Source organism: Molossus molossus, unplaced genomic scaffold, assembly GCF_014108415.1.
Source record: "Molossus molossus isolate mMolMol1 unplaced genomic scaffold, mMolMol1.p scaffold_m16_p_14, whole genome shotgun sequence".
Taxonomy (NCBI): domain Eukaryota; kingdom Metazoa; phylum Chordata; class Mammalia; order Chiroptera; family Molossidae; genus Molossus; species Molossus molossus.
Genome location: NW_023425349.1, coordinates 87030101 through 87057892, shown reverse-complemented (window position 1 = coordinate 87057892; position 27792 = coordinate 87030101). Strand labels below are relative to the sequence as shown.

The 27792-nt window shown below is 41.7% G+C and overlaps 3 pseudogenes; 2 read left to right on the top strand and 1 right to left on the bottom strand.

Annotated features, from left to right (window-relative positions):
- LOC118629364 overlaps positions 1-984 on the top strand; it is a 33993-nt pseudogene extending 33009 nt beyond the window's left edge.
- A 1623-nt stretch (positions 985-2607) lies between these two features.
- Positions 2608-3035, top strand: LOC118629363 (annotated as a pseudogene).
- A 12282-nt stretch (positions 3036-15317) lies between these two features.
- On the bottom strand, positions 15318-15418 carry LOC118630323 (annotated as a pseudogene).
- Between the last annotated feature and the right edge of the window lie 12374 nt (positions 15419-27792).

Below are 27792 nucleotides of genomic sequence, written 5' to 3'. Positions count from 1 at the left end.
AGGGCACGTAATATGAACAGGACCACGATTGTTCAATGATTATTCACCTTACTAACTATAGTTAAGAGGTATCTTACAGACCATGGGAAACTGGAGGATGTGCTGCAAGAGGAGAAACAGGGCTGGATGACTTGGAGTCCGAACAAAGGACAGGACACACTTTGATTTAGTTACGCTGTGTCTGAACAATGACCCACTCCAGGAGTTTGCTTCAGGAATGCTGACCATTCTCTGGTCCCAGGAACAGGTAGAGCTGTTTTAACATCACAGAAAATTAACTACTTTGTTAACTGACTTATCCTGGAAGGAGACTTATGGACCACTGACCCTGCAGCCCTTACCCTGCCCCCCTTGCATACAGCCCCTTTCTTACTTATCTCTATGTAACCAGCCGACTAATATGAAGTGTTAGAGTAGAATTTTGAGGATGACCAACTGCTCTCCCATACTGCTAACATTATTGGAATAAAGCCCTCAGCAAAATTCTAGGCTGGGCCTTTGTTGACCCCTAGCCTCACTTCTGCAGTGCTGGCCATCAAAGGGAATGGCCAGTACACAGCCTTCAGGAAAGAGGTGCTGGGGGTACTGGGAAACCCTGCTAATTACCCAGTATCTATTCAATTTGGCCAGCCCCATCCCACCTCCAATGAGGTCATGCTGGCCTCCATGTTCCACTTGCTCCTCACAATTGGCTCACTTTTTCCTCCAAAACAGGGCAGCTCAGGCACTGAGATGCTGGGACAGGCACATTCCAACTGCATTGCTTCAAGACACTGATAGGAATCAATTTTGTGGTTCTGGCAGATTATAAGCAAGGTGAAACAGATTTTCTTCTCAAAAGATCTATGAGATTTACTCAGACTTTGTCCGAAGACTCCATTTTAGTCCCTGTAAATGCCCATCAGGTTTGAACTATTTGACCAGAACCTGAACACAGCCTGGAAAGTGGCAGAAAAGGCTAGAACTTTTGGACTTGGGTCATAGGCTGAACCTGAAATAAATCAATTCCCCATATTTTTAAAGATCCTGAAGCAGGGTTTCTGCTGTTTCCACTCTGATGCAGATCCTAGCAGCCTTGTCAGTGCACTTGCAAACAGGATCATGCTTATAGTGATACCTAGCCATAATGCTATGCTGTCTTCCCTACTGTAGCTATCATGGTCCTACTTCCCAACTCTGCACAGATTTATTTATAAAGAAGGTAGACCTGCCCTGGCCGGTTTGTTAAGTGGTTAGAGCGTGGGCCCACAGACCAATGAGTTGCAGGTTCGAATTCTGGTCAAGGGCACATACCTCAGTTGCAGTTTGTCCCTGGCACTGGTCAGGGTTGTGCGGGAGGCAGCCAGATGTGTCTCTCCCACATCGTTGTTTCTTGCTCTCTTTCCTGTCCCCCCTCTCCTTCCCTCCCACTCTATATGAAGACAAATAGGAAAATATCCTTGGGTGAGGATTAAAACATAAAAGAAAAACTGTCAACTGAGAATTTTATGTCTGGCAAAACTGACCATCAAAAATAAAGGAGATATTAATGAATTCCCAGACAAACAAACTCATTTACCACTATTCAGCCCTGCCCCCCAGAAAAAAAGTGTTCAAAGAGGCTCTTCAATTTGAAGTGGAAAGACACTAGACCTGACATCGTTAAAACACCTAGAAGAAAATGTAAGAAAAAGGATCCTTGACATCAGTCTTGGCAGACAAGATGGAGATGACACCAAAACACAAGCAACAGCAGCAAAAATCAACATGTGGGACCATATGAAACTAAAACAAACAAAACTCTGTACAGCAAAAGAAATGACAAAATGAAAAGGCAACTTACAGAATGGAAGAAAATATTTACAAACCGTCCATCTAGTGAGGGTTAATATCCAAAATATATACAGAATTCATACAGCTTTATAGCAAAATGCCAATATCTGATTTACAAAATGAACAAGGACTTGAGTAGGCATTTTTCCAAAGACATACAAATGGCCAATAAGTACATTAAATGCTGCGTACTTAACACAGTAATCATCACAGAAATGCAAATCAAAACCACAATGAGCTATCAGGTCTAGTGTCATTCCACTTCAAATTGAAGAACCTCTTTGAACACTTTTTTTCCAGGGGCAGGGCTGATCTAGTGGTAAATGAGTTCCTTCAGCTCTTTGTTTGGGAATTCCTTAACTCACATCTGGTAGGATGACTATCATCAAAAAGACAAGAGGTAAGTGCTGGTGAGGATGTAGAGAAAAGGAAACCCTCAGGCACTGTTGGTGGAAATGTAAAATGGTTCAACTACTATGAAAAACTGTATGGGGTTTCCTCAAAAAATTAAAAATTATAAACTACCCTATGATCTAGCCAATCCCACTTCTGGATATGTATCCAAAGATAAAATCTGTATCTCAAAGAGAGCTATACTATGTTCACTGCAGTATGCACAATAGCCAAGACATGGCAACAACTCAAATGTCTATCATTGGATGAACAGATTTTAAAAAATGGGTTGTGGGGGCCTGAGGCACCCTGCACTGGAGCTTTGAGCCTCAATGTGCCAGCCATTTCCATGGAGAGAGACTAAGACAGCTGAGCTCCTGCATGGGGCATGGAAATTCCCAGATGGGGGGGAGAATATTGGCTTGGTTAACACAGGCCTCTGTCCAGGCTGTGAGCAAGAAGACACAGCCCACCTGAGTGTTGTCACTGACATCTTCAGCAGTAAACAAGATACAAGACCTTTTTAAAGATAAGCCTGAACATTTGGTGTGAACACTGGTATCCGAATCACGGGTTGTAATAGCCTTTCTTATACTTTAGAATATACAAAGACTAAAGGAGTTTCTGATGAAGTTGCTCAAGATGGAGTCAGTGTTCATGGAAAAGAAAGCATAGGAACAAAAATGGTCTATGTTGAAGACAGATTATCCAGTAAGTGTGTGTTCAATAACCCAAACATCAAAGGAGCATGTGGCTATGGAGAAAGCTTTAATATTTGTAAGATCCAAAAAGCCTGTGTAAGTCCTGGGGTTACTGAAGAAATCATATGACTGTCATATACTTAAAATTTACAATGCATGGCTGCCTTATTACGAAAATAGTGATACATTTTGGGGGGGGGGGGGGAGCCAGTGTGATAGATTGCTATAGTGACATTTGTATTATTTTTAGGGAACAGGAAATGAGAAGCTAGCACTCTCTTTGGATCATTTTTCCCCCTAATCTGTAAAGAAAAAAAAAAATCCTACTCTGCCCTTAATTCTCTTGCATCCATCCTCTGTCAGAACTTGTTTAATGCAAGTTGCCTGCCTGGGAGGATTTCAGGAAACACATCTTTTTTTTTTTTTAATTTTTTAAAATTCTCACCCGAGGACATTTTTGCATTTATCTTCAGATTGAGCGGGAGAGAGGGGGGAAGAGAGAGAAACACCGATGTGAGAGGGACACATCGAGTGGTTGCCACCCACACGACCCCAACCAGGGCTGGGGAATAAATGCAACCCAGGTTCGTGCCCTTAGCGGGAACCAAATCCGGAAGTCTCTGGTCTGCAGGCCAACGCTCTAACCACTGAGCCAAATAGGCCAGGGCAGGAAACACATTCTTTATAGGTGTGCTGCACTCCATAGATCTCTGTTGAACATGAATGTACTTCCCCAGACCAGATCAATGGTTCTTAAAATTCAAAGGCAGAAAGTCCTGACTGGTAGGTTGATAAAGTAGTCACTGTTTTTCTACCTAAACTTAGCATGGCCTGTCTACATTTGACAACATCAGATATTAGATGAAAATATCAAAGATTTCCTGAAATATAGTGCTGAAAGACTGAGTGATGGCATCAAAAGGTAAGAAACATGGCATCCACCATTTTCATTCATTTCTTGTGCCACCCTAAGTATCTGTCTGCTCAAGGTGGGATCTCAAGCTGACTTAGATCCTTTTATTTGAAAGGTCTCTTACAGGTCATCTAGGTTATCCCGCAATTTTATACCCGCAGAAGCAAAACCCTAGGGAAGCAGAAGGGCCATGTCCCCTTGCATATTGCAGAGTGGGATAGACTCACATCTCCCATTCCATGTAGGTGACACACCAGCCAGGTGCTCTCAGGCACACAGTGAAGATAAGTGGGTGGTCCTTTTGATAAAATATTTTTATAGTATTTCTGTGTAATTTGATAGAGATAATAGTTTTTAGTGAGAAAAATCTTTTACTGATCAGCACGGGAGTTTTGACCTGCTTCATTTCCGACCTAGGCTAGTTCAACCTTCCTTAGGCAACCTGGTGGTCCCCCACTCCCTGGAGGTCACCATATTGATGCCAAACTTAGTGCGGACACTCGATCGGTATAGTGCACTACAGCCCAGAACTCCTGGCCTCAAGTGATCCTCCAGCCCTAGCCTCCAGAGTAGCGGGGACTACAAGCACGCACCACCGCGCACGGCAAAGAATCGTATTTTAAAACCCATTTATGTGACTTACCATGTTGTTTCTTTTGAACTATATAGTCAAGTATTGTTTTAAAAACTCTTGCAGCACAGTAGTGTGCCTGCTGCAGCACACCAGTTGAAATTCGCTGTCTTAGAAGGTTCAACATCAACTTACCAAACAACCCAGAAATTCCACTCCAGGTATTTCTCCTAGAGATATGAAAACAGATGTCTACAGAAAGATTTATATGCAAATGTTTACAGCAGTATCAATCATGAAAGCCAAATCTAGAAACAATCCAGATGCCCATCAGCCAATAAAAGGATAAACAAAATTTGATTCATATACATACACACACACACAACAGAATACTATTCCACAATAAAAGGGAACAAACTATTCATATGTTACAACATGAACGGACTTAAAATATGCTAAGCGAAAGAAGCCATATTCAAAGGATTGGATGATTCTCTTAGGGACTAGGTCACTATTCCCTCAATCACAAAATAACTGTGTATCAACTGGATATTATTTTTCAATGAGTTTTCCCAATAACTAGAATATATTTTCCCATTATCCAGATATCCTCTGCTCTGCCATTCACCATACTGTCCTCCTAGCCATATTCTAGGGTTTGAGATTTGGGAATGGTTTTCAAAATCATTTGTTTACAACCTAGTAAGTTGCTAGACCTCAAACATTGTGTATCTTTTCAGTTTTTCTCAACCATCTCTTTTCTCATTTTGATTAGTGCCCTATCTCTGCTGGGTCACTCCTCTACATTTAGACTTGGTTGAAACCCCACACCTCAGGATTTAGTATTTGGCTTCCTAAGCAGCTGGCAATGGGCTGGATGATTCCACCTAGACCTTTAAAGGACTTAGTTCCCCATGAGAACCTGTGACCAACAGGTCCTAGACTAATAGGAAAAAGACAAAGCACGGAAGAGAGCTGGGTATATTTTGAGAAGGGTGCGCATATATGCAGGCAGTTTTCCCTTTGCCCAGTACATTCACACTGGAACCTTGTTCTCACTTTGCATCGTTTCTGCAAGGCAAAGGAAGGACACAATTGCATACATTTCTGTTAACAAGGTGCCGTGAAAAGCAAGAACTGCCAAGAAACTTAGTCTACATCACCTATGAGAAATAGATCAACTATACAGTTTGCTTTTAAAATGTTTCTATATCACTATTTCATTACGAATCACCAGACTGACAAACCTCAGAGGGAAGGGGTAGGGGAAACGAGCTAAACCAAAGAAGCGATATACATATATGGATAACCAATGAACACAGACAACAGTGAGGTGAAGGGGGGGGCGGTACCAAGGAGGAGGGTGTCATGGGGGAATAAAGGAGGGACATCTGTAATACTTTCAACAATATAGATAGATTAAAAAAATAAAATGTTTCTGTATCAGTGTTTCATTGCAAATCATCAAAGAAACACTGTTTGCCCTGGCCGGTTTGGCTCAGTGGTTAAAGCGTTGGCCCGTGGACTAGAGAGTCCCAGGTTCGGTTCCCGCTAAGGGCGTGTACCTCAGTTGCAGTTCGTCCCAGGTCCCTGTTGGGGTCCTGCGGGTGGCAGTCAGTCGATGTGACTCTCTCATGTCGATGTGTCTCTCTCTCCCTTCCTCCCTTTCTCCTTCCCGCTCTATCTGAAGAGAAATGCAAAAAGTGTCCTCAAGTGAGGATTAAAACAAAAAAAAGGAAACACTCTGTTTATGACTAGTAAGTTTAAGTTGATTACAGTAATTGCAGAGGCTCCAAATTTGCAGTTGCACAGAAATGCAACTTAAAAGTTTTTTATTTGTGAATATCTGGGAAGAGTTGGATATGGCTTGAATTAGCTTCATAATATACATGTGAAAGTGATAGTACAATAAGCAAATCAATGTGAATAAAAAAGTGAAATCAAGTGCTTTAACAGATCATAATATAGGTCTAAAGACTTACAAATAAAAAATGCATCTAATTCTGCAAGGATGGAGATGAAATAATGATTTAAAAAAACATAAGTTTTATAGTAGTATTTTTATTGAAAAGGCATTTAACAAATTACAGTAACTGCATTGTCCAGCCCTTACACATTTAACAGATTCAGTCATAGGGTTACATACCATAATGCGCACTCAATGCAATGATTAAGATTTCCACAATATACAGCACCACCCTAAGAACTGCACCAACATTTTAAGATCAGAAGACAAACCAATGAACTTAGCAAAATAAAATATTTACAAACAGTGTAGGGAACAGCAAATATTTCAAGTTTTATTAAATGTCTTCTTTTAGGTGTAATAGGGACTACAGGAGAAATATCTGGCACACCCTAGATCAGATAGATGAGAACTTGTCCCAAAACAACAACAAAAAAAACAATGCTTTCCAAAACTTTCTTGCAGCCCCAAAGTGAGACACATAAGTAACTAGGTATACTTCAAAAATCTTAAATTCTCAATAGTTGACTTTTACTAACTGATGTTGATACCATGCTGCTGTTCCTAAATCACGAAGGCAGGCTTTGCTTCCTTTGTATTCCTACAATGCTTTCATTTGTAAAAAAAAAAAAAACCTGCAGAAAGAACTCTACTTACACCAAAACAAGGTAGCAAGAAAACAGGTTACCGTGGAATAATAAGGCCCTAAGAAAGGCAGCAGGTCGTATAGTTACCTCCTTGTGGGCAAAATCCCTGCCCTAAAACTATGCAACCTACTACCTCTTCCTAGGAACCCATTTTTTTTCTTGCCAGTCTTCTACTTGGCAGAGGCACTTCAAATTAGCCTGTTAAATTAGCCTTTTATTTATTTATTTTCCCAAAATCAAACTCATTAGAATTCTTTCACTGATGCTTTTCTTTAAAAAAAAAAAGATACTGGTCATATGATCTTGGTGACAAAAAAAAGATATATTTACTTGAAATCAGACCTCTTGTTACAAAGAAACAAAAAGTCATTACATCAGAGGATGCAAACCAGAAGCCTAATCGCCAGTCCACCTTATATTGTTGGAGCCACAGACTTTTAAAAACATTTAATGTGTTACCAAAATTTAAATAACTGAATTTTGTGAAATCTACCACCTCTCTTGATAAGCTAGAAAATTAAGTGACACCATGTATACATTCTGCTTGCAGCCAACCAGAACAATCAACTTACTGCCAGTCCCCTTTAGATTCCATGTGCTTCCTAGGTTACAGCCAGTCCCTCCTGAGCCCGGATAGTTTGAAATTTTAATCTTTCAATTATAGTGAACAGAAGCAAATTCTGATCAACTTTTTGTTTGCTATCAAGACAAGTTTTTAGAGACTCTCAGTTTCCATAAAGGTACTTTCAAGTTTTCACAAAATGTAGTTCTCCATAATTTGATTCACTTACTGGGCTTGGCTAGTAAGAGTATGAAACTAGTCCTTGTGTAATTAATAAAAGATAGAAATTCATTTTTCTTCAGACCTTTGTTATTAGATAAGGATACATTTCCAACTGCAGAGTGATGATATCCACCACAGTGGAAGCACCAGTGTCAGAAAAACACAAAACCCCATGACCATACTTGCCACACAAGCAGGTGTTAAGATTAAGTCAAACAGAATTTCTCAAACTTGCCCACTTTTCTTTGGCACACCAAAAGGCAATGAATGTAAAAGCACACACCCCCTCCCCTTTTGTATGTTCAGTTTATAACAAAGACCACTTCTGGACCATGCAGGTGTCCATTCTATGCCAGGGATGAAATAAAAAGCATAACTTTGGCCCAGATAAATCACCTGGGTTGGACCCATTGAAGAGAGAATTTGGTGTTTTCGCTCATGCGAAGTTCCTGCTGCCAGCGACTGCCAACCTTTTTCATCTCATGGCATAAATAAACTACTAAAATTTTATGGCACACCAAAAAATACATTTTTGGCTGATCTGACAAAAATAAGTTTAATTTTGCTTCATTCTCACTGAACAGCTATTGTGCTGGCTGTTGTCAATTTTTATTTGACAACCTAAAGGAAAAGTCAGTGTCTCTGACTAAATAGTCAGATACTACACGTTATAAAAATTCTTGCAGCACACCAGTTGAAAATCACTGTCTTAGATACTAAGATTCAGGATAAATGTAAATATTTGGGAAGAGATGAATTCTCGCTTACCTCCACATTTTGCCTTTTTCTTCTTTATAGACAATATAAAAACAGCAAGCACTTAAAAGAGGGAGCTTGTTATAAAGGCCCAAGGTAACAAACATGCGGTTTGGCCATTGAACAAAAGCTAAGACATGAGCCTTCATGGATGTTAAAAATCAAGTAGCCCTTCTAGTATTACCCTCACATTTTCTTTAAAACAACAAACTATGGAATTCCCATGTGACAGCTTCAGGGGATCAGGTCTTTGTGACTTACCAGGGAGCAAAAGTGGAATCCAGAACCCAACTCTTTTCCAAGCTGGAGAGATAAGCCATCAAAATCATCACACCAATGAAGGAATGGTTAATAACATTGCCCAAGGTCACCCAAAAACCCAAACTAGGGAGAATGAATCATAAACAACCTGACTCCATTTTAGCTCAAACAGTGCTTTTTGATTCTGTATTTAACTCCATTACCTAGGACCTCCCCCAGACATGTGAAGCAGAATATAGGGTGACAAGCCTATTCACAATTCCAAAGGGGTCTGCTCTCCTATTAAGATTGCCTGAAACTTTCTACACTCTGAGATTTTTGTTTCATTTCAAATCTCTGAAATGTACCACAAGTAAAAAATGTTAAACCGCTGTCTACTGTTGGAACACTATACCTGAAGAGAAAATTAGCTACTGATACCAAAAAACTAAATACAAAACAATGTCAAATTTAATTCTTCTGAATTTTAATATCATCTACATAAAAACAAAACGCAGCAAGTCTACTCCTCAGGGAAGGCAATAGATTGTATAGTTATCTCCGGAACAGGGTAAAATAACTACCCCACAACTATACAATCTACTACCTCACTCTGATAGAGCAATCTCTTCTTCTGGAATGGAAAGCACAATTAGAGAAAAAAAAAAAAAAGCAACATAAAATGATCAGCATCAATCAAAATTAAATATATTTATTCTGACATACAGAAATGAGAAGCAAAAAGTATCTCCTCCCCATCCAGTCTACTTGCTAAAGTATGTAGTCTCTAAAATAAACAACTTGTACACCATAAAGAAATGGTACCCTACAGCATTTTAACACAAGTTAATCTTAAATATTGTACAATCAGCTTTCAACTTGCCATGACGCAGCCAGAATGCAGATTTTTCTCACGTTAGGAAAGACAGTAGATTGTATAGTTATCTCCCAGTGGTGGGTGTGACCCTAAAACTATACAACCTACTACCTCATCCCACAGTGAAGAGAACGTCCAGGGTGAATGTTGAAAAGGGACCACAATGGAGCACCACAGGAAGGCGTTCTACTCGGTAATTCTGGTTCTCCTGTGTGATTAGAAGAGAAAAAAAAGTATTAGACCACTTCTGTCACTTAATTTGAATATAAGTTTAAATGAAAAACCTTCCACAAATCAGCAAATTGTAGCTATGTATTACTTTCATTTCCTATTTGGTTAATATTATTACCTTTTTTTTTTTTTAAAGAAAGAGAGAAACATTGATGTGTTGTTCCACTTATTTACGCATTTATTGGTTGCTTCTTGTATGTGCCCTGACCAGGGACTGAACCTGCAACCTTGGCTTATCAGGACAATGCTCTAGCCAACTGACCTCCCTGGCCAGGGCTTGCTTAATATTATTTTAAATGCTTGGTTATCTAAATCCATTCCTAATACTATATAACTACAAGACCCAGAAATCACCTTCTTACATCACTTATTTATTATCATCAACTTTTGGTTTTCTTACAGTTGCTAGAAATAAAAATTCATAAAATCCCTTACCTAAAGAAACCTGTGTGTGTATCCATTGTAAAGAAAAACAAGAACCTCTCTAACAAAATCTAATGACTTCAAGACCCAAAAGCCCAATGCATACTCCATGATTAAATACATAATGTACAAAGGGATGTAAAAATATATACACAAAGAGATCCTAATTTTTAAATTAGCCTAACTCATGTTATCCATGCCACCAAAGGTGCTTTGAGGATCAAAGGCAGGGACCAAGATATTTAATGCCTTGGCACAATAATCCTCTGAACTAATGCAATATGAATATGATCAGTTTGGTTTAGTAATAAAAATCATAATATCCAAATCTAAACCATAATAAATACTAGTCTTCAATTTAAAGACTTCGCATTTAAGAATTAACTACTAAGATTCCTTACTTTATACAGTATGCACTAAATTTAATATCAAAGAAAGTTACTAGTGTCTTAGTAACCAAAACTTGTAATCAAAACACTCATATGACATACAGCTCAATGCAACAGAATTAAGAGTCCAGAAATAAACCCAATACATTGGGGTCAACTGATTTTCAACAAGGATGCCAAGACAATTCAATGGGGAAAGAAGCTTTTTCAACAAATAGTGCTGGGACAACTGGATATCCACAAGCAAAAGAATGAATTTGGAAGCCTACCTCACACCATATATAAAAGTAACAGAACAAATAACCTATTTTAAAAGAAGGGCAAAGGATCTGAATAGACATTTCTTCAAAGATAAGGCTCACAGTACAAATGGCCAGTTAGTAAGACGCTGCTCAACATCCTTTATTAGTCACTGGAGAAACCAAAACCAAACCACAATGGGATACCATTTTCAGACCCAATAGGATGGCTATAATTTAAAAATTAGATCAAAAAGACAGGTTAAGAATTGGCGAGGATGTGGTGAAAACAGATCCCTCATATCCTGCTGGCAGAAATGTGAAATGGTACAGGTGTTTTGGAAAAGTTTAGCAGCTCATCAAAAAGTTAAGTAGGCCCTGGCCGGTTTGGCTCAGCAGTTAGAGCGTTGGCCTGCGGTCCAGAGAGACCGGGGTTCGGTTCCCGCTAAGGGCATGTACCTCGGTTGCAGTGTGTCCCCGGCCCTGGTCGGTCATGCGGGTGGCAGCCATTCGATGTGTCCCTTTCACGTCGATGTTTCTCTCTCTCTCTCTCTCTCTCTCTGTTCCTCTCTCCCCCTCCCACTCTACCTGAATAAAAAATGGAAAAATGTCCTCGGGTGAGGATAAAAAGAAAAAAGTTAAGTAGTACCACATGACCAAGCAATTCCATTCATAGGCATACTCGCAAGAGAATTAAACACAAAAACCTGTACATGAATGTTCATAGCAACAATACCCATTTGGAGTCAACAAAAACCAAGTTTCACTGTCTTTGAAACCTTGTGTAATTTAGCCTTTCTAGCCCGTCAGCTTTCCTAGGTGTTAACATCCAATACATTGAACTAAATAAGGGGCAAGAATAAGGGGCAAGACTTAACAGACATCCAACATACAAAAGGGCCCACATCAAGTCCTTCATGTTTGCCACCTTATTTAATAGTCATCATCTCTATTTTACCTAGGTAGAAACTGTGCTAAGAAGTTTAATAACTTGCCCAAATTACAGGAGATAGCACTGATCTCCAAACTTACTATACTTAAGCCAATTTCTATTCTATAAGGCCAGATGATTCAAGGTAAGAACATGCAGAAAACTGTCCCTAAAAAGTCAAGCCTTTCTAATTCCAGCATATGGGTTGTGTTCTGAACCAACACAGTTTCTCAGCCAACAGTAAAACCAGCTGGTACCCTACACTAACCTTCAACTCTGACCAATTTTCTCTTTTAAAACAGGTCTGAATCCTCATCAAACACAGATATCTAAAATCAAATAAATGTAGAATCTAAGATGTAGTTATTTTTCAATCTTGCAAGTGTGGCATGCTTACTTTGCACTATTTTTCTTGACCAAGCAATATAAATAGGCACCATGTTGGTAGTAAGCATTCTGGCAATTTACATAACAAGGGCTATTAAGACAATTAATTTGGGGGAATTATATACAAATATAACCCAAAAGTTGGATGTTGATAGGTGAAGGAGGAGAAAAATATCAACTATGTAGTATCATTATTCATTAGAGCAGTGGTTTCTACCTCTCCACAAACCACAGCAAGAAAACAATTTTATATTTCTAAATAGCACATGTCTATAAATTCATAAAATACAGTATTAATATTGTTCATAAATCACTAATCCTTAAATTGATTTTGTGATCTAATGATGGTTCTCAGCCTGTAGTTTTTCAGAAAATATTTGATTAGAGCAAATTTTGGAAACTATTATCTAAATAGCCGAGAGGAGGCACTGTTAGTTAAGCAAGCTTTCAGAAACACAGAACACAACCCATATACCAGAATTTATGGATTATCAGGACCCATGGAAATGTTCATTAAGAAATAAGGTGTACACTGATCACAACCATATAATGCCTGGCTACTGGGTAAGAGAAAGGAGTGGGATAATTTGCTAGTGTGTTTTCTGTTCTTGAGGTTTTCCCCTCTTTAGTACTGCAGAATCAGAGAGCTGCTCAAAGACTGGCTTATTTACCGTATCTTTAGACACATCATGTAATCTCTGGGACTTTGTTATTTTATTTAAACTTATAAAAATCAGACAAATCTTGGAGGACTATTAAGAGAAAATAGAAATAAAATACAAAAAGTACCAAGTACATAATGGATGCTCAGTATCTTGGTAGCTGCAAACATTCTTAGACAAAATGCTATTAGCCAAACCTATCTGAATTTTACCTTTCAAATAATTTTTTAAAAAGTAACATACTTTTATAGCCATTTTCTATCCTTGTTCACATACTACCTCAAACTGTAGCTTGCCCTTGCCCATTAAAAAGATTGGCCCTGTCCAGTTTGGCTCAGCGGTTGGAGCATCAGCCTGCGGTCCAAAGAGACCTGGGTTCGGTTCCCGCTGGGGGCACGTGCTTCGGTTGCAGTTTGTCCTTGGCCCTGGCTGGGTCCTGCGGGAGGCAGCCACTCGTTGTGTCCCTTTCACGTCAATGTTTCTCTCTCTCTCTCTCTCCTTCCCACTCTATCTGAACAGAAGATGGAAGAATGTCCTCAGGTGAGGATATAAAAAAAATTTTTTTTAAAGTATGATTGTCCCTGGCCAGGTAGCCTCAAATGGTTGAGGCACTGCAACATATGCAAAGGTTGCAGGTTCAATCCCTGGTCAAGGGCACATACAAGATTAGTAGAGCAGCCCGGCTGTTGTGGCTCACTGGCTGAGCTTCGACCCATGCACTAAGAAGTCACCAGATCAATTCCCATTCAGGGCACATGCCCAGGTTGTAGGCCAAATCCCGGGGGGGGGGGGATGCAGGAGGCAGCCAATCAATGTCCTAATTTTTGTTTCTATCTCTCTCACTCTCCCTAAAATCAATAAAGAAAAAAAAAAATGGAGCAATAAATTGATGTTTCTCTTTAAAAATAAAATAAATAAATAAATAAATAAATAGTCCAGTCGGTGTGGCTCAGTGGTTGAGTGTCGACCCATGCACTAAGAGGTCGCCAGTTCGATTCCTAGTCAGGACACAAGCCCAGGTTGTGGGCCGGATCCCAGTGGGAGGCATGCAGGAGGCAGCCAATCGATGTTCTCTCTCACCAATGTTTCTGTCTCTCTCTCGCTCCTCTCACTTCCTCTTTCTCTAAAATAAAAAAAAAATATTTTTTAAACAAGATAAAATAAATTAGATTGATTAAATATCATAATTCAACTTGGACGAAATTTATAAGAAAGATTTCAGCCCAAGAGCAGTACAGGAAAGAAGCCAAGGGTTTGGGGTCAAGCAACTACTTAGTGGCTGCTTTCTTCTGCAAGTTACTTCCTTAGTTCTCTCATCTCCAATTGAGAAACTGTAACAGCCACCCCTCATGGGTTGTTTTGAGAACTGGGAACACATGCAAAGTACCTTAATAATGGTTTTTATTTTTCTTAATAAATCAATTTGAGGAACTAAGACAGTAATTTTACTTTCTCAGATATACTTGAAACCATCAAAAATACTTATCTTCAATTTAAAACATAGTATGTCAATTTAAAATGTGCTGTGAATTATAAAATAGTCGTGGGGATGTCAAGTACAGCATAGGAAATATAGTTAATATTATAATAACTGCGTATGGTGCCAGATGAGTACCAGACTTATCGGGAGAATCAATTATATAAATTTCAAACCACTATGCTATACACCTGAAACTAATATAATACTGAATGATAACTGTAATTGAAAAAAATTAATTTAAAAAGGGGAAGAGAAATCAATAAAAAACAAATTTGTTGTGAACAAAATCTACATATTAATTATGAATAAACTTGTATGTTATTTATTATCAAGTAAGGTTCCATAACTAACATTCACATTTTTTTTTTTTTAATTTTTAACTGATTTAGAAAGAGAGGAAAGGGAGAGGGAGAGGGGAAGGGAGGGAGAGGGAGGGAGGGGGAGAGAGAGACAGACAGACAGACACAGACATCAATAGGTTGCCTATCACATGCACCTTGAACCTGCAACATGGGTATGTGTCCTGACTGTGAATTGAACCAATGACCTTCTGATGTACCACCTTTTGGTGTACAGACGATGTTCCAACCAACTTAGCCACATTGGCAAGAACATTCACATTTTAAAATCCAACTATATTTTAGTAACTGAACAGTGTGTGATGTATCATGTTTAACATGCTTATATAGTCAACACCTTAGAGTTGTTGGCCTACATCCACAGTGGGCCTCTCCAAAACTGTATATACAGTACAGGTTTTCTGCAAGAATCCAATTTTTATCACATTTGCAAAGAAGTACTGACCAAAAGAAGGTTAAGTATCATGGTCCCAAAAACACACATTCTGAAGGCTACATATTAATAAAATAACATATATATATTTCACCTTTGTATTTATCAAAAGTACAGTATTTATTGTATATGGAATGCTTCACGAATTTGCATGTCATACTTGCACAAAGGCCATGCTAATCTCTGTATAGTACCAATTTTAGTACACCTGTTGCCCAAGCCAGCACCAAAATTGGTATTTTATTTATTTTTATTTTTTCTGGTATGTGCCCTTAGCGGGAACCGAACCTGGGACTCTCTGGTCCACAGGCCAACACTCCAACCGCTGAGCCAAAACAGCCAGGGCTAAAGTTGGTATTTTAAACAAACTAGATTCTAAATTCTTAAAAAAATGCTAAACTCACTCAGTCCAGAAGCAGACATACTTTCCAAATACTTAAAACCCATTAAGAGTTTCAGCTTCTAAGCTAAAATGTTCTTCCAGTAGTCTGAGCTGCCTGTCTTTTACATTAATTCACATACTCTTATAAACAAAGTAGCTCAGAACGCTTTATTTTTAAAAGGCTTTATTCACTTGCCATCTGTGCTTGTAGAAATTTCATTTTTGCCAAACTTCTATACAAATAACATGAACTTCAGTCTCATGATTCAGTTTGACTTGCTGATTATCAAATACAAATCAAAATTATACTACTGGCTACTTAATAAAGATTTCCTTCACTCTCAAATACTCAGGTTCAATATTAATGAAATTATCTGATGATGCTAGCTGGATATTAAAACATTATGATTCATCAAACTCTCCAACAGTCATTTTGATTCCTTGGACAGTCATTTTTAGTAATAGATCACTCCATCACTGTAAATTGTGTGACACTGACAATATGCTTTCAGATATAACTAAAGTTAATCTAATTCTAATCTAAGATCTTCATTTCATATCCTACCAACAGTGCACCGAAGTTTTAAACAGCTAAATACTAGGCCATGTTTTCCAAAAGGACCATTTCCTTTCATTTACAACAGGTACACAAGATGCTCTTAATTAGATGAAATTATCTAAATTCTGAAGTTTTTAAAAAAAGCTAAGTAATGCCCTGGCTGGTTTGGCTCAGAGGTTAGAGCATCAGCCCATGGACCAGAGAGACCCGGGTTCAGTTCCCACTAAGGGCACATACCTCGGTTGCAGTTTGTCCCCAGCCCTGGTTGGAATCATGTGAGTGGCAACCACTCCATGTGTCTCTCTCACATCAATGTTTCACTCTCTCTCTCTTCCTCCCTCTCCCCCTCCCACGCAGAAATGTCCACAAGTGAGGATTAAAAAAAAAAAACAACGAAGAAAAAAGATAATTAATGGCAAATGAACTCCAAGTATCCTTTTGTTAAATTTTCAAATGAAAATTGTTAATTTGACGCCAACTTCCCTGCTACAGGTGCAGTCTGTTACCCCTGTATGTCTAAGTAAATTCTGCTACAAACTCTGTAATGCACACAAGTATCTAAATAGAGTATTCCACTTGGCTGACTTGTTCTGTTTAACAGTCCTTATTTATATGCCATTATTTCTCAATCCTTTAAAATCTTCTACCTTCCTATCCTTCACTATACCAATATGATCCCGGACTGAAAAATCACTGCATAATCTACACATGCCCAAAAGCAAAAAAAAAAAGCAGATCCTATTAAATCTAGATTCGAGTTTACTATATCCTTAGCATATAATTTATAATCTACACTGTACAAGAGTGAATTCACTAAGAAAAATGTTCCTATACATTAAGTAATCACATAATTGACACCAAATAAAAACATGGTGGGTGAGGGGTGCTTCCAAGTGAACAGAAAGAGTAACTTCGTAACACTGTCACAAAGCAAAAAAAGATGACCAATTAACAGAACAAAATGCTCCCAAATCAACTTCATCATTAATATCTGCCATTTTTTTAAAAAAAAAAACCTTTAAAAATCTCTTAATACTCCTAGAGAAGCAAAGCAACTCTTAAAAGTGTAGCTGCTGTCATCTGCCTCAGAATACTCAAATCTTATACCTAGAAGAGCCTAAAACAAATTGCCTGATGCAATTTCCTCATAGCGAAGAGATTGTGGAGAGGGAACATTTTGACTGATAATTCGAAACTACAAATACTCATCCAGAAAAAGTTAATTTTTGAAAAGAATCTAGACAATCCACTAGAATTGCATATCCATTCAATAGCCATTAGCCAAGTGTAACTATTGAGCACTGGAAATGCAACTAACTAGCCCACAGTGAGATGTGCTGAAATGTAAAATACATTCTAGATTTCAAAGAGTTAGTATTCAAAAAAAAAAAAAAATCAAGTGGTGGCTCTCACTTTATCTGGTTGCTTAAAGAAGTTCACTCTTAAGTACTTGTAATTGTACAATGCTTAGAACACCCACACAGGCAAACAGCATGCAGTGAGTAGGCCTCTTTTACTCCAGTTGAGGTCACATGAGGCAGTGTTCACAACTCATTACTGAGACTGGGGATATGGATTCAATTCTCATCTAGCCAAGGAAAAAAATCATTGACAATTAATATTCTGGAGTGGAGAAGATCCTTTACCATCTAAATGAAAGCTTCTCAAACTATTGAAATATCAAATGATTACAAGTACATGCTCGTCATTGATGGCAAATTTATTTCCCCCAACTCCTAAAAACTAACATTAGGAGAATATGCCCCACCAAATATAAAAAAACAAGGCTGCTTTTAGTACTTCTTGAGGATCAGTGCTATGGAGAAAAACATCCTTTAGAAGGACTGGTTTTCAGACTTTTTTTTGACACTCTCAGAAAAAAAATATTTTGCAGAAATACACGTCTACAGCTGAATCTACAAATACTTTCTATTTTTAAAAAATTCTCGCCCTGGCCGGTTTGGCTCAGCGGTTAGAGCGTCGGCCTGCGGTCCTGAGAGACCCGGGTTCGGTTCCCGCTAAGGGCACGTACCTCGGTTGCAGTTTGTCCCCGGCCCTGGTTGGGTCGTGCGGGTGGCAGCCACTCGATGTGTTCCTTTCACATCGATGTTTCTCTCTCTCTCTGTTCCTCTCTCTCCCTCCCACTCTACCTGAACAAAAAATGGAAAAATGTCCTCGGATGAGGATAAAAAAAAAAAAATTCTGATCACCACACACTAAACTGATTTAATGACTCAATGAATACAGATCTAGTTTGAAACACTGGTTTAGATCTCTTAACACTGAGCAATTCCCACTATTACTACATTAGCTATTGAAAGAAAAGGTACTCAAATATCTAGTGTGCAGAAATTCTAGATAATACTAACAGGAATAACATACCAATAATAAGTAAACACTGGAGACCAATTTATACGTGGACCTTCCTTTCATTCTATTAAATCCGAACTCAGTGATTTACAAATTCTTTTTCAGGAGCCTTGCAAAATTCCTGAGTTTCCAAAACTCAACAATTTTGTGAAAGGAGGGAAGGACTCACAGCCTGTTTCAAGAGGAAAACACCCTCTAGCTGTCACTTCGAGATAATTATGCAAAAGGACTTTTTTTCCTTCATCAACTGTAACTGTCTGTACCCTAGTGACACATTTGAAAATGCTATTTAATCATAACTGAATTTGGAAGGGGGTCGAGACATCTGTATACGTTCAAAAGGCTCAAAAGTTTCAAAATAATACTTTTACCAACTGTCTATAATAAATCAAACACCTTCACAAAAAGTAACTTACAAGTGTACAAGTATTTACTTCCTTAACTATACACATACTCCCTGTGAGTGAACCTGATGGCCAGACAGCAGAAAAACCTAAACATACATAATTATTTTCTAAAACATGTAAATGTACTATTGCAAGATTTCCAGGTCAATATAAACGCAGGGTACTGCTAAATGAGGTTTTAACTTAGGAACTGCGTGCCAAGACAGTATCAGTCAAGTTAAAAAAAAGTACTCATCCAGTCTCCTGATTTACTTCAAGAATTTAACACTCACTGTGCCCAATACCCTCTCTTCGTTTACCAACCCTCTCGTAAACAGGCAGTCTATTAAAACACGCCCTCACCTCTGACACAAAAGGCAGGGGTCCAGGCCCTACTGTAAAAGTTGGAGAGACCGCAGGCCATTGCTGGCCAAGGACATAAAGGTTACACATTCCTCACACCGGAGCCTGCCGGGGACGTGAACCAGCCAGCCTGCTTCCAGGTATGCAGCCTCCACTCTGGGCTGGGCCGCTGGCGGTGGCCCACGTAGCCAGGAACAAGCCCATCCCCCGGGACCCCACTTACTCCCGCCCGACCCTCTCCCTCGCCAAGGACGGCGGCCGTGGCGGGCCCGGCGGCACAGCTGCTCCGCTGGGCCGAGCGGATTAGGAGCAGGGAGCCAGCCCAGGCACAACCTGCCCGCGCCCAAAAGTCCGGGCTCTCCCCCCTCACTTCCTACCTTCCCTCCCGCAATCCCAGCCCCAAAGGCCAAGGTCTCCACGGCCCACAAACTTGATGGCGGAAGTTGCGTCGAGGGACCTGGCAACTCCAGCAGCCAGTCATGCAGCAGTGGGAGGAGACGCCGGCCAATGGGCGACGACCGGGGGCCGGACTTCCCCGCCCAAGTTTGATTGAAGCGGGGGGAGGGGAGAAATGAAGAATGTGAAGAATGACCCCTCCCCCCGGTCCGTGAGGCGCTGGGCGGGAAGCGGAGGGGGTTGGGGCCAGCCGACCGCGCCACGCGGCGCCCATCCCCCGCCTGCGCCACAGCCACCCGCGGTGCCCCTCGAGGCCTGCCCTCCCACCCCGACCCCCAGGCCTCTTCCGGTCGGCCCCAACACTCCCTTTCTCCCACCGCCCTCGGGAGTCAAGCGAAGGAAAATGGCGACGGGCCCGCGCGCGCCGTCCGTTTACCCTACCCACCTCAGGCTCGTGGAGAAGGGCTCTGCCTGCAGCCGCCTTCCGTGGAGTCAGCCCGGTCTTCGCGCCGACCGCCACCCGCTACCGCCTAGGAACCGCCCGGGAGAATCCAGATGGGAGCGCGGGCGGAGGGCCGCGGCGGCCTGAGGGAAAGCCGCGCGGGCGCCGGGAGGCCGAGGTGGGGGCGGGCGCGAGCGCAGCACGTGAGCCCATTGGCTGGGCTGCCAGACTGACGTGCGCCTCGCCCTTTCGCCTCAGCGGAGCCGGGCACCCGACCCCCCAGGAGGGCGGTGGCTGGTCCCGCCCTCTGCTGGGCGGTCACCGCGGGAAGGGCGCGCGGGCCCGCCCCCGCTGTCCGCTGCGGTTTCCTACTGAGCAGCCTGGAGAGTGGCGGGGCGGTGTTCCCTCACCCCCTCTCCTCGCGTCTGATGGACGGGCGCCGTCACGTGGTCCCCGAGAGTGCGTTGGGCGGGAGTGCCCGGGACTCCGGCCTCGGAAGGTACTCAGGGCGCCCCGCAAGGGCCGGCCGCGGTTCACCCAACTGTGGCTGAGGCCGGCAGTTTCAGCCTGGTGCCTCCAGCTTTTGAAGGTTCCTATCTCCAGATGCTTTTCAAAGCAATCCTTAATGTTCCTATTTTAAGAATCAACCAATGAATGCATAAATAGGTGGAAGAACAAATCAGTGTCTCTCTCCCCTTCCCCCTTTCTCTGTCTCTCTGGAAAAATATTTAATTAACCTAAGGTATAGCTCCCGTGTGCCCGTCAGAACTTTCCCAAACTAGGGTCCCTGGAGACCCAGAGACTGGAAGGCTGGAGAGGGCTGGTTGGGTCTGTGGCTGCCCCCGCCCCCCAACTTGGGCCTCCCTGTTTTCACTAACTCACTGTAACTTTGTGCACAAGATTTGTAGGAGTAAAAGCATTTGCATCCTCATGAGTAATGCATGTTTTTAAGGGCACTTACGGTGCACCCGTTGAATTTACATTTATGGTCTCACTTGTATTAGTGCTTGCAATAAATGCCAGAGGAATTAAGGTACAGAGTTACTTTGTGGGCTGAAGTGAACAAGAAACTAGAAGAAAGAAAACGAGCTTGGGCCTGAAAGGGGGGCGGGATTTAGGGAGGACTTTTAACTTTAAAGTTAAAAGAAAACGATTTTGTAAAATCTATAACAAACAAAACATTAATGGAAATGTCTAGTAGTTAAGAGCAAAGATCTGAAACCAGGTTGCTGCATTTGAATCCCAATTCTGCCATTTTCACACCACACAACTATACGACATTCAGCAAGTTGCCTGTTCTTTCTGTGCCTTGGGTTCCTCCTGTATAATATGGGGATTATACCAATACTTACCTTACAGAACTGTTGTAAAGATTAAACATTGCAAATACTTAGAATAGTGCTTGGTGTATATAAGCAACACATAAATATTTGCTAATGTTATCCTTAATATATACAGTGGATTTTTTTTTTCAAATCAGTGTGGATATAAACTGGCAACTCATAAAACAAATAAAAATGGCCATAGCCCTGGCCAATTTGGCTCAGCAATTAGAACGTTGGCCTGTGGACCAAAGAGCCAACCAAGGGCATGTACCTTGGTTGCAGTTTGTCCCTGGTCCCAGTTGGGGTCGCGTGAGTGGCAACCAATCAATGTGTCTCTCTCTCACATCGATGTTTCTCTCTCTCCCTCCGACTCTGTCTGAAGATAAATGTACAAATATCAGGTGAGGATTTAAAAAAAATGGCTATAAATATGAAAAGATGGTCACCATCATGAGTAAACAAATAAATGCAAATCACAGCCATCTCCCAGTTCATGACAGGTCATCACTTAAACATGCTCTGAAAACCTATGATGGTGGTTAGACCCATAGTTGTCAATATGGGAAGATTGTCAGTCAAGATTATATTGTCATTCGAGAAATAAGATTACAAAGTAATATATATGACATGACCCCATATATCTTCATCAAGTGTTAGCTGTAGAATTACTCCTGATCTTTGCCTTCACATATTTCTGGGTTCTTAACAGTGAGTATGTATTATTGCTTTCATAATCAACAAACCTACAAATACAAAAGCTATGCCTGAGATAGTTGTTCTTGTCAACCAATTGCTGTTGGTGCCAATTCAAGGCCAACAGGAGTCTCCAACTTGGAGGGCAGTGAGGAAGTAAAAGAAGGAAACTTTATTCTGACTGTGAATACTAGATTGCCCTAGAGAGGTCTTGAGTGTTTCAGCTCTAGCCAGTTAAGTGCAATTTTCAGGCTCTGGTGGAAAGTGTTCTATTCTAGCCACAGAGGAACTGACTTGTATGAACAGAAGTCCCCAACACTGGTTCCTGATTGGTCCGTCCTCATGCAAATAAAGACATCAAGTTCTCACAGTTTGGTCCAAATGGCACTGTCCTGACTGGTCAGAATAGAGTTGCTCAGATTGGTCAGAGCTGTGTAGCTTCCATTGGATGGGGAAAGCCTCAATCCTATTGGTTGAAATAGCCCAGGAAACCTTAATAAGGGCTGGCTCAGCTGGCAGAAACACAGTGCAGGCAGGCAGGTCAGCCAAGAAGACAGTGCAGCACAGAGGCTTCTCAGCAACCTATGTTTGATTAGAGGCCCCTGTGCAGAAATGGCAGCTAGGCTCTGGTTTGTAAAAATTCAGCCCAGTTAACCACCAGGAGTCCTTTTTTGTAGTTGTCTTTTTCCCCCCCTCAGAGTTCACATTCCCCAATACAGTCCTCCCTCCTTCATCGCCGTTAATCTGTTCCAGACTCTAGCGGTTGCACCTGGCGTTGAAAGAGTCCTGGGGTGCTCGAATACATAGGCCTACAGTCCATACGTACAGTAATTTTAATTGTAATTGTAATACAGGGGTGTATAATTGACGCAGACAACTGAGTGCGTGCTGTATGATTTTTACTGATACAGTACAGTCTCGATCAACGTTTTATTTTTATTTATTTATTTATTTATTTATTTGGTGGTATGTGCCCCTAGCGGGAAATGAACCAGTGACTCTCTGGTCCACAGGCTGAGCAGCTCAACCGCTGAGCCAAACTGGCCAGAGCATCCATCAACTTTTTTTTTTTTTTTTTTTTCTGAATCTAATTTTCTTTATTCAAGAACTTTTGTTTGCAAAAATCTTTCTTGTTTTTTTTGTTTGTTTGTTTTTTTATGAATTTTTATTTATTTTTTTGTTACAGATATTTTACCTTTTTACCCCATTGGCACCCCCCACCCCACCCCCCCTCCACCCTGTCCCCGGCTTAGTTGTCCATGTCCATTGGTCATGCATACATGCATATAAGTTCTGTGGTTTATCTCTTACCACCCCCCCACCCCCCATCCCCTCTTCTGAGGGATGTCAGTCTGTGCCCTACTTCCATGTGTCTGGGAGCATCCATCAACTTTTTAATGAATATATTTGAAAAACCGCGATAGAGTGAAGCTGCGAAAGTCGAAGCGCGAAGTGGCAAGGGTGACTGTATTGATCATCTCCCTTAATGTAGTAATTAGAAACCTGGTTTTTAGGTGACAGCAGAACAAATGTGCCCTTGGCTGTATCTATGTGACTAAGTTCTGGTTGCTAAGATGTGAGCAGGAGTATGGGTGGGGCTTCTGGGTTCTGCCCTCCAGGGGGAGGGCTTGTCCTTTTTGATTTCCAGCTGCCTGTGTGGGATGGAGTATAGTAGACACATGGAGGGGAACCCCAGTCCCCTGCTGGTATCAGGGGAACCTCCACCACCACTTGGACTTTTAAGTGAGAAAGACATGACTTATTTAAACCCCTGAAATTTGGGAATACTTCCACAGGAAGCTAGCCTGATCAGCAGGCGTGCCCACACAGTGTGCTCTCCTGCATGTGGGTTCTAAGGAGAGGGAGGGCATTCTGTGGAAAGAGCACACAGCTTTTGGAATAGAACAAACATGGGTGAAAGTCCCAGCTCCTGTTTCCCAGGATGCACCCGGGGCAGAGACCCTCTGTTTATTTAGATCATATTAGGGAAGTGATTTGGAACTGCTGAGGGATGAGCAGAACCTGGTGTCACTAATGATCACTGTTCATAGTAACAGCAGAGGCAGGAAGAGCATGCATTTGAATCCTTGCTCTGCACCAAGGGGAGCAAACTGCTGGCCAAGCAAACCAGCCACAGTAATCCTTAGGTTCAAGTCTGAGCTTGTCCGGAAGCCTGGCCTCAGCCTAACTCTCCACTCACCATGTTTGTGGGGGCATAACTCCAACCACTCACTGTTCAAGCCTCCTGGAATGCTAGTCCCCATCTTGGCTGGCTGGCCCTGGTCATTCAGATGCCATTTAAATTTGGCCTGTTCAGAGAGACCTTTCCTGATCAGCCAGCCTAACCAACCCCCATCATTATTTCGCCACTCTATTTTTATAACAGCCTCAGCATTTTAGCACTCTCTGAATCCATCTTGCTTGTTTTATTGGTCGTCCCCCAAGAAAGCAAGAACTTTGTCTGCATTTTCACAGCTGTACCTCCATCTGCAAGAACAGGGCCAAGATGTCAATAAACATCTCTTGAAGTCTGGAATTAAAAGGCAAAAGACTAACACAGTTTGCAGAGAAGCTGAGCTCAAAGGATACAAACAGGTAGAGAGGACAGCAAACTAGGACCCCAGATCCTGAGGGTTGTGACCAACAGACAGTGTGAAAAAGCAGAGGGAATAGCATGGCTGGGCCAGGAAAGGAAGGAGACTGAATCCTGAAAAGACCCCAAATTCCCCTGCTGAGGTTCCCAGAGTATCCAACCTCCAAAGGACCCCAGAGGCCCAGTGTCCCTGAGACCATGCCATCTCAGACCCCACTTCTTGCCCACACCTCTGCAGGCAGCCTCAGGACAGAACCCTCCCTCCACCTTTGTTTTCCTGAAGCCTAAATAAATCAAGTAAAGCAAACAAACTCCTGGTAACTTCCTCCCCAGGTAAGATTGGGGCCCCTTGTATAGCTGCTGCCTCTGGCCCTGCACTCAACACCATTGCTCCAGGTGAGCAGTTTGCCCCTGATCTTGCTCTTCACGTCACAGACTCCCTGCCCATAACCATGGGCCTCCACCACAGTGGGCCCAGGTCTTAGTGCAGAGCGTGGACATGTAGGTCAGGATGATGATGTCTGGGCAGTGCCTCCTGACACAGGGGCCTCATGCTTGCCAGTGTGCCTGCAGGGAAGTGCTATGGTCAGAGGAGTCACAGCAGAAGGAGGGAACATCCCCTGACACCTCCCTAGGTTGAGGTTGCCAACTGGTGATGGCCCGGAGTTCCCATCTGGTTCACAGAAGTGCTTTGTTTTGTCCATGCAATGTTTTAAATCTATTTTTAATTAGTTGACATCTTTCAAATGAATCCAGACAGTTAATACTGTATTTTAAAAATCTGGATGTCTTGCATTTCTAAAAAATACTGGAATCTCTGGCTACACTCAGCCTGTGTTCCAACAGGACACTGTTTTCTTTATGCACAGCATAGCCTCTGCTGTTTGTCACAGCCTCCCTGTCCTCCAGCCTGCTTCATTTTTGTTAAGAGCCTTGCCCCCATGGTCATCTGTGTGTCCTCACTGCCTCCTCTTTGGGGACACTGCTACTGCCCCACTTGGGGTTTCGGTATAGGCCACTCAGAGTCCTTTCCTGGGAATGTATTAGATGGAAACTGGGAGAAAATATCCCCTTAGCTTTGGACCCCAAGCTGTAACAACAGAGGAGAAGAGGTCATTCTTTAGGAAGAAAGTAAAACAATCACTGAGAAATAAACACAAGAGAGAAGGGGCCTCCTGACAGTAACTGAGTCTGGGTCCTGCCACCTCTGGGGCCACCGTACCCTCTCCCAGGTGCTTTTTGGAAGTCCCTTTCCTTCTTTCCCAGCTGAGCAGGGCAGAGTTTGCATCAACTGCAACCAGTCGCACCTGAAAACAAGGTAACTGGAAGGAGGAGGAACTTGACAATGACTTTCAGAATCCATGCTGCTAACTGTGATTTTAGACAAACCACTAATCTCCTTCTCAGTTTCTTCATCTGTGTAATGGGGACCCTATTGTTTACCTCCTAAGGAGAGTGAAGTATCCATAATGTCATTTATGTGAAACACTGCATGCAGCTCTACTAATTGCATACCAATAGGTGCAACTACGGATTCCATCAGTCTTCTTGAATTTTGTTGTAGATGTTTACTAAAAACTGATGGGTTGAAGTTAACAAGAACTAGCTCCTTCCCGACGAATGGGAGGGTTCTTTAAGGAGATATTTACAGGTCAGTAGTCTGGGGTAGACTGGAAGAAGAAGCCAGCCCTCAGCCAGATGGACTTGGATTTGCATCATCTACCCTTTCAATGTCTGTGTGATGTTGGCCTAGTGATTTAAATAATCGGACTCTGAGTTTTTTCCATCAAGTGGAGATAATAATTTTTACCCCCTGCAGTTATTTCGAGAATGTAATTAACTCATTAACATAAAGAGTATATACTAACTCTTCAACAAATTGTAGTTATTAGTGTGATAGAAAAAGAAAAAAAAAGCCATGGTGAGAGCTAGCCACAGGCTTCATTTCTGAGGAATCATTGCTATTGTGATTTCCAGTATCTGAGGCTCAGTTGAGCTAAAAGTACACTATGAGTCTTCAGAACACAAAGCTGTTCTGTTCAGCTGTGCCAAGGCCTCACCTCTTGCACCACCCACCCCAGTGGCCAAGCCAGTGGTCCCCACCATTCAAGGTCACCTATGTGAGCTTCAAACAACATGTGTTTTTTGCCCTGGCCAGTTTGGCTCAGCGGTTAGAGCGTCGGCCTGCGGTCCTGAGAGACCCGGGTTCGGTTCCCGCTAAGGGCACGTACCTCGGTTGCAGTTTGTCCCCGGCCCTGGTTGGTCGTGTGGGTGGCAGCCACTCGATATGTCCCTTCGCATCGATGTTTCTCTCTCTCTCTCCCTTCCTCTCTCTCCCTCCCACTCTATCTGTACAAAAAATGGAAAAATATCCTCGGGTGAGGAAAAAAAAAAACAAAAAAAACCAACAACCTGTGCTTTTTAAACAGATTCCTGTTTTTTTTTTTCCAATTTTTATTAAGTTATTTTTGTTACAGATGTGTCTCCTTTTTCCCCCACTGATTTCCCCTTCCCCATCCCTCCCCACCCTGTCCCCACCTTTGTTGTTCATGTCCATTGTTCATACATACATGAATATAAGTTCTGTGGTTTATCTTTTCCCTCCCCCCACCACCTCCTCTTCTGGGGATTGTCAGTCTGTACCCCACTTCCACGTTTCTGATACTACCCCATTCCTCAGACTGTTATGTTCATTATATTCCACAAATAAGTGAGATCATGTGATACTTGTCTTTCTCTGCTTGGCCTGTTTCGCTTAGGATGATACTTTCCAGGTCCCTCCATGTCGTCTCAAAGGATAAGAGATCTTTCTTTCTTACAGCTGCATAGTACTCCATTGTGTATATGTACCACGGCTTTTTTATCCATTCGTCTACTGATGGACATTTGGGTTGTTTCCAGATCTTAGCTATTATAAATAGTGCTGCTACAAACATGGGGGTACATATATTCTTTCTGATTGGTATTTCAGGCTTCTTAGGGTATATTTCTAGAAGCGGTATCACTGGGTCAAATGGCAGTTCGATTTTTAATTTTTTGAGGTAACACCATGTTGCTTTCCATAGTGGCTGCACCAGTCTGCATTCCCA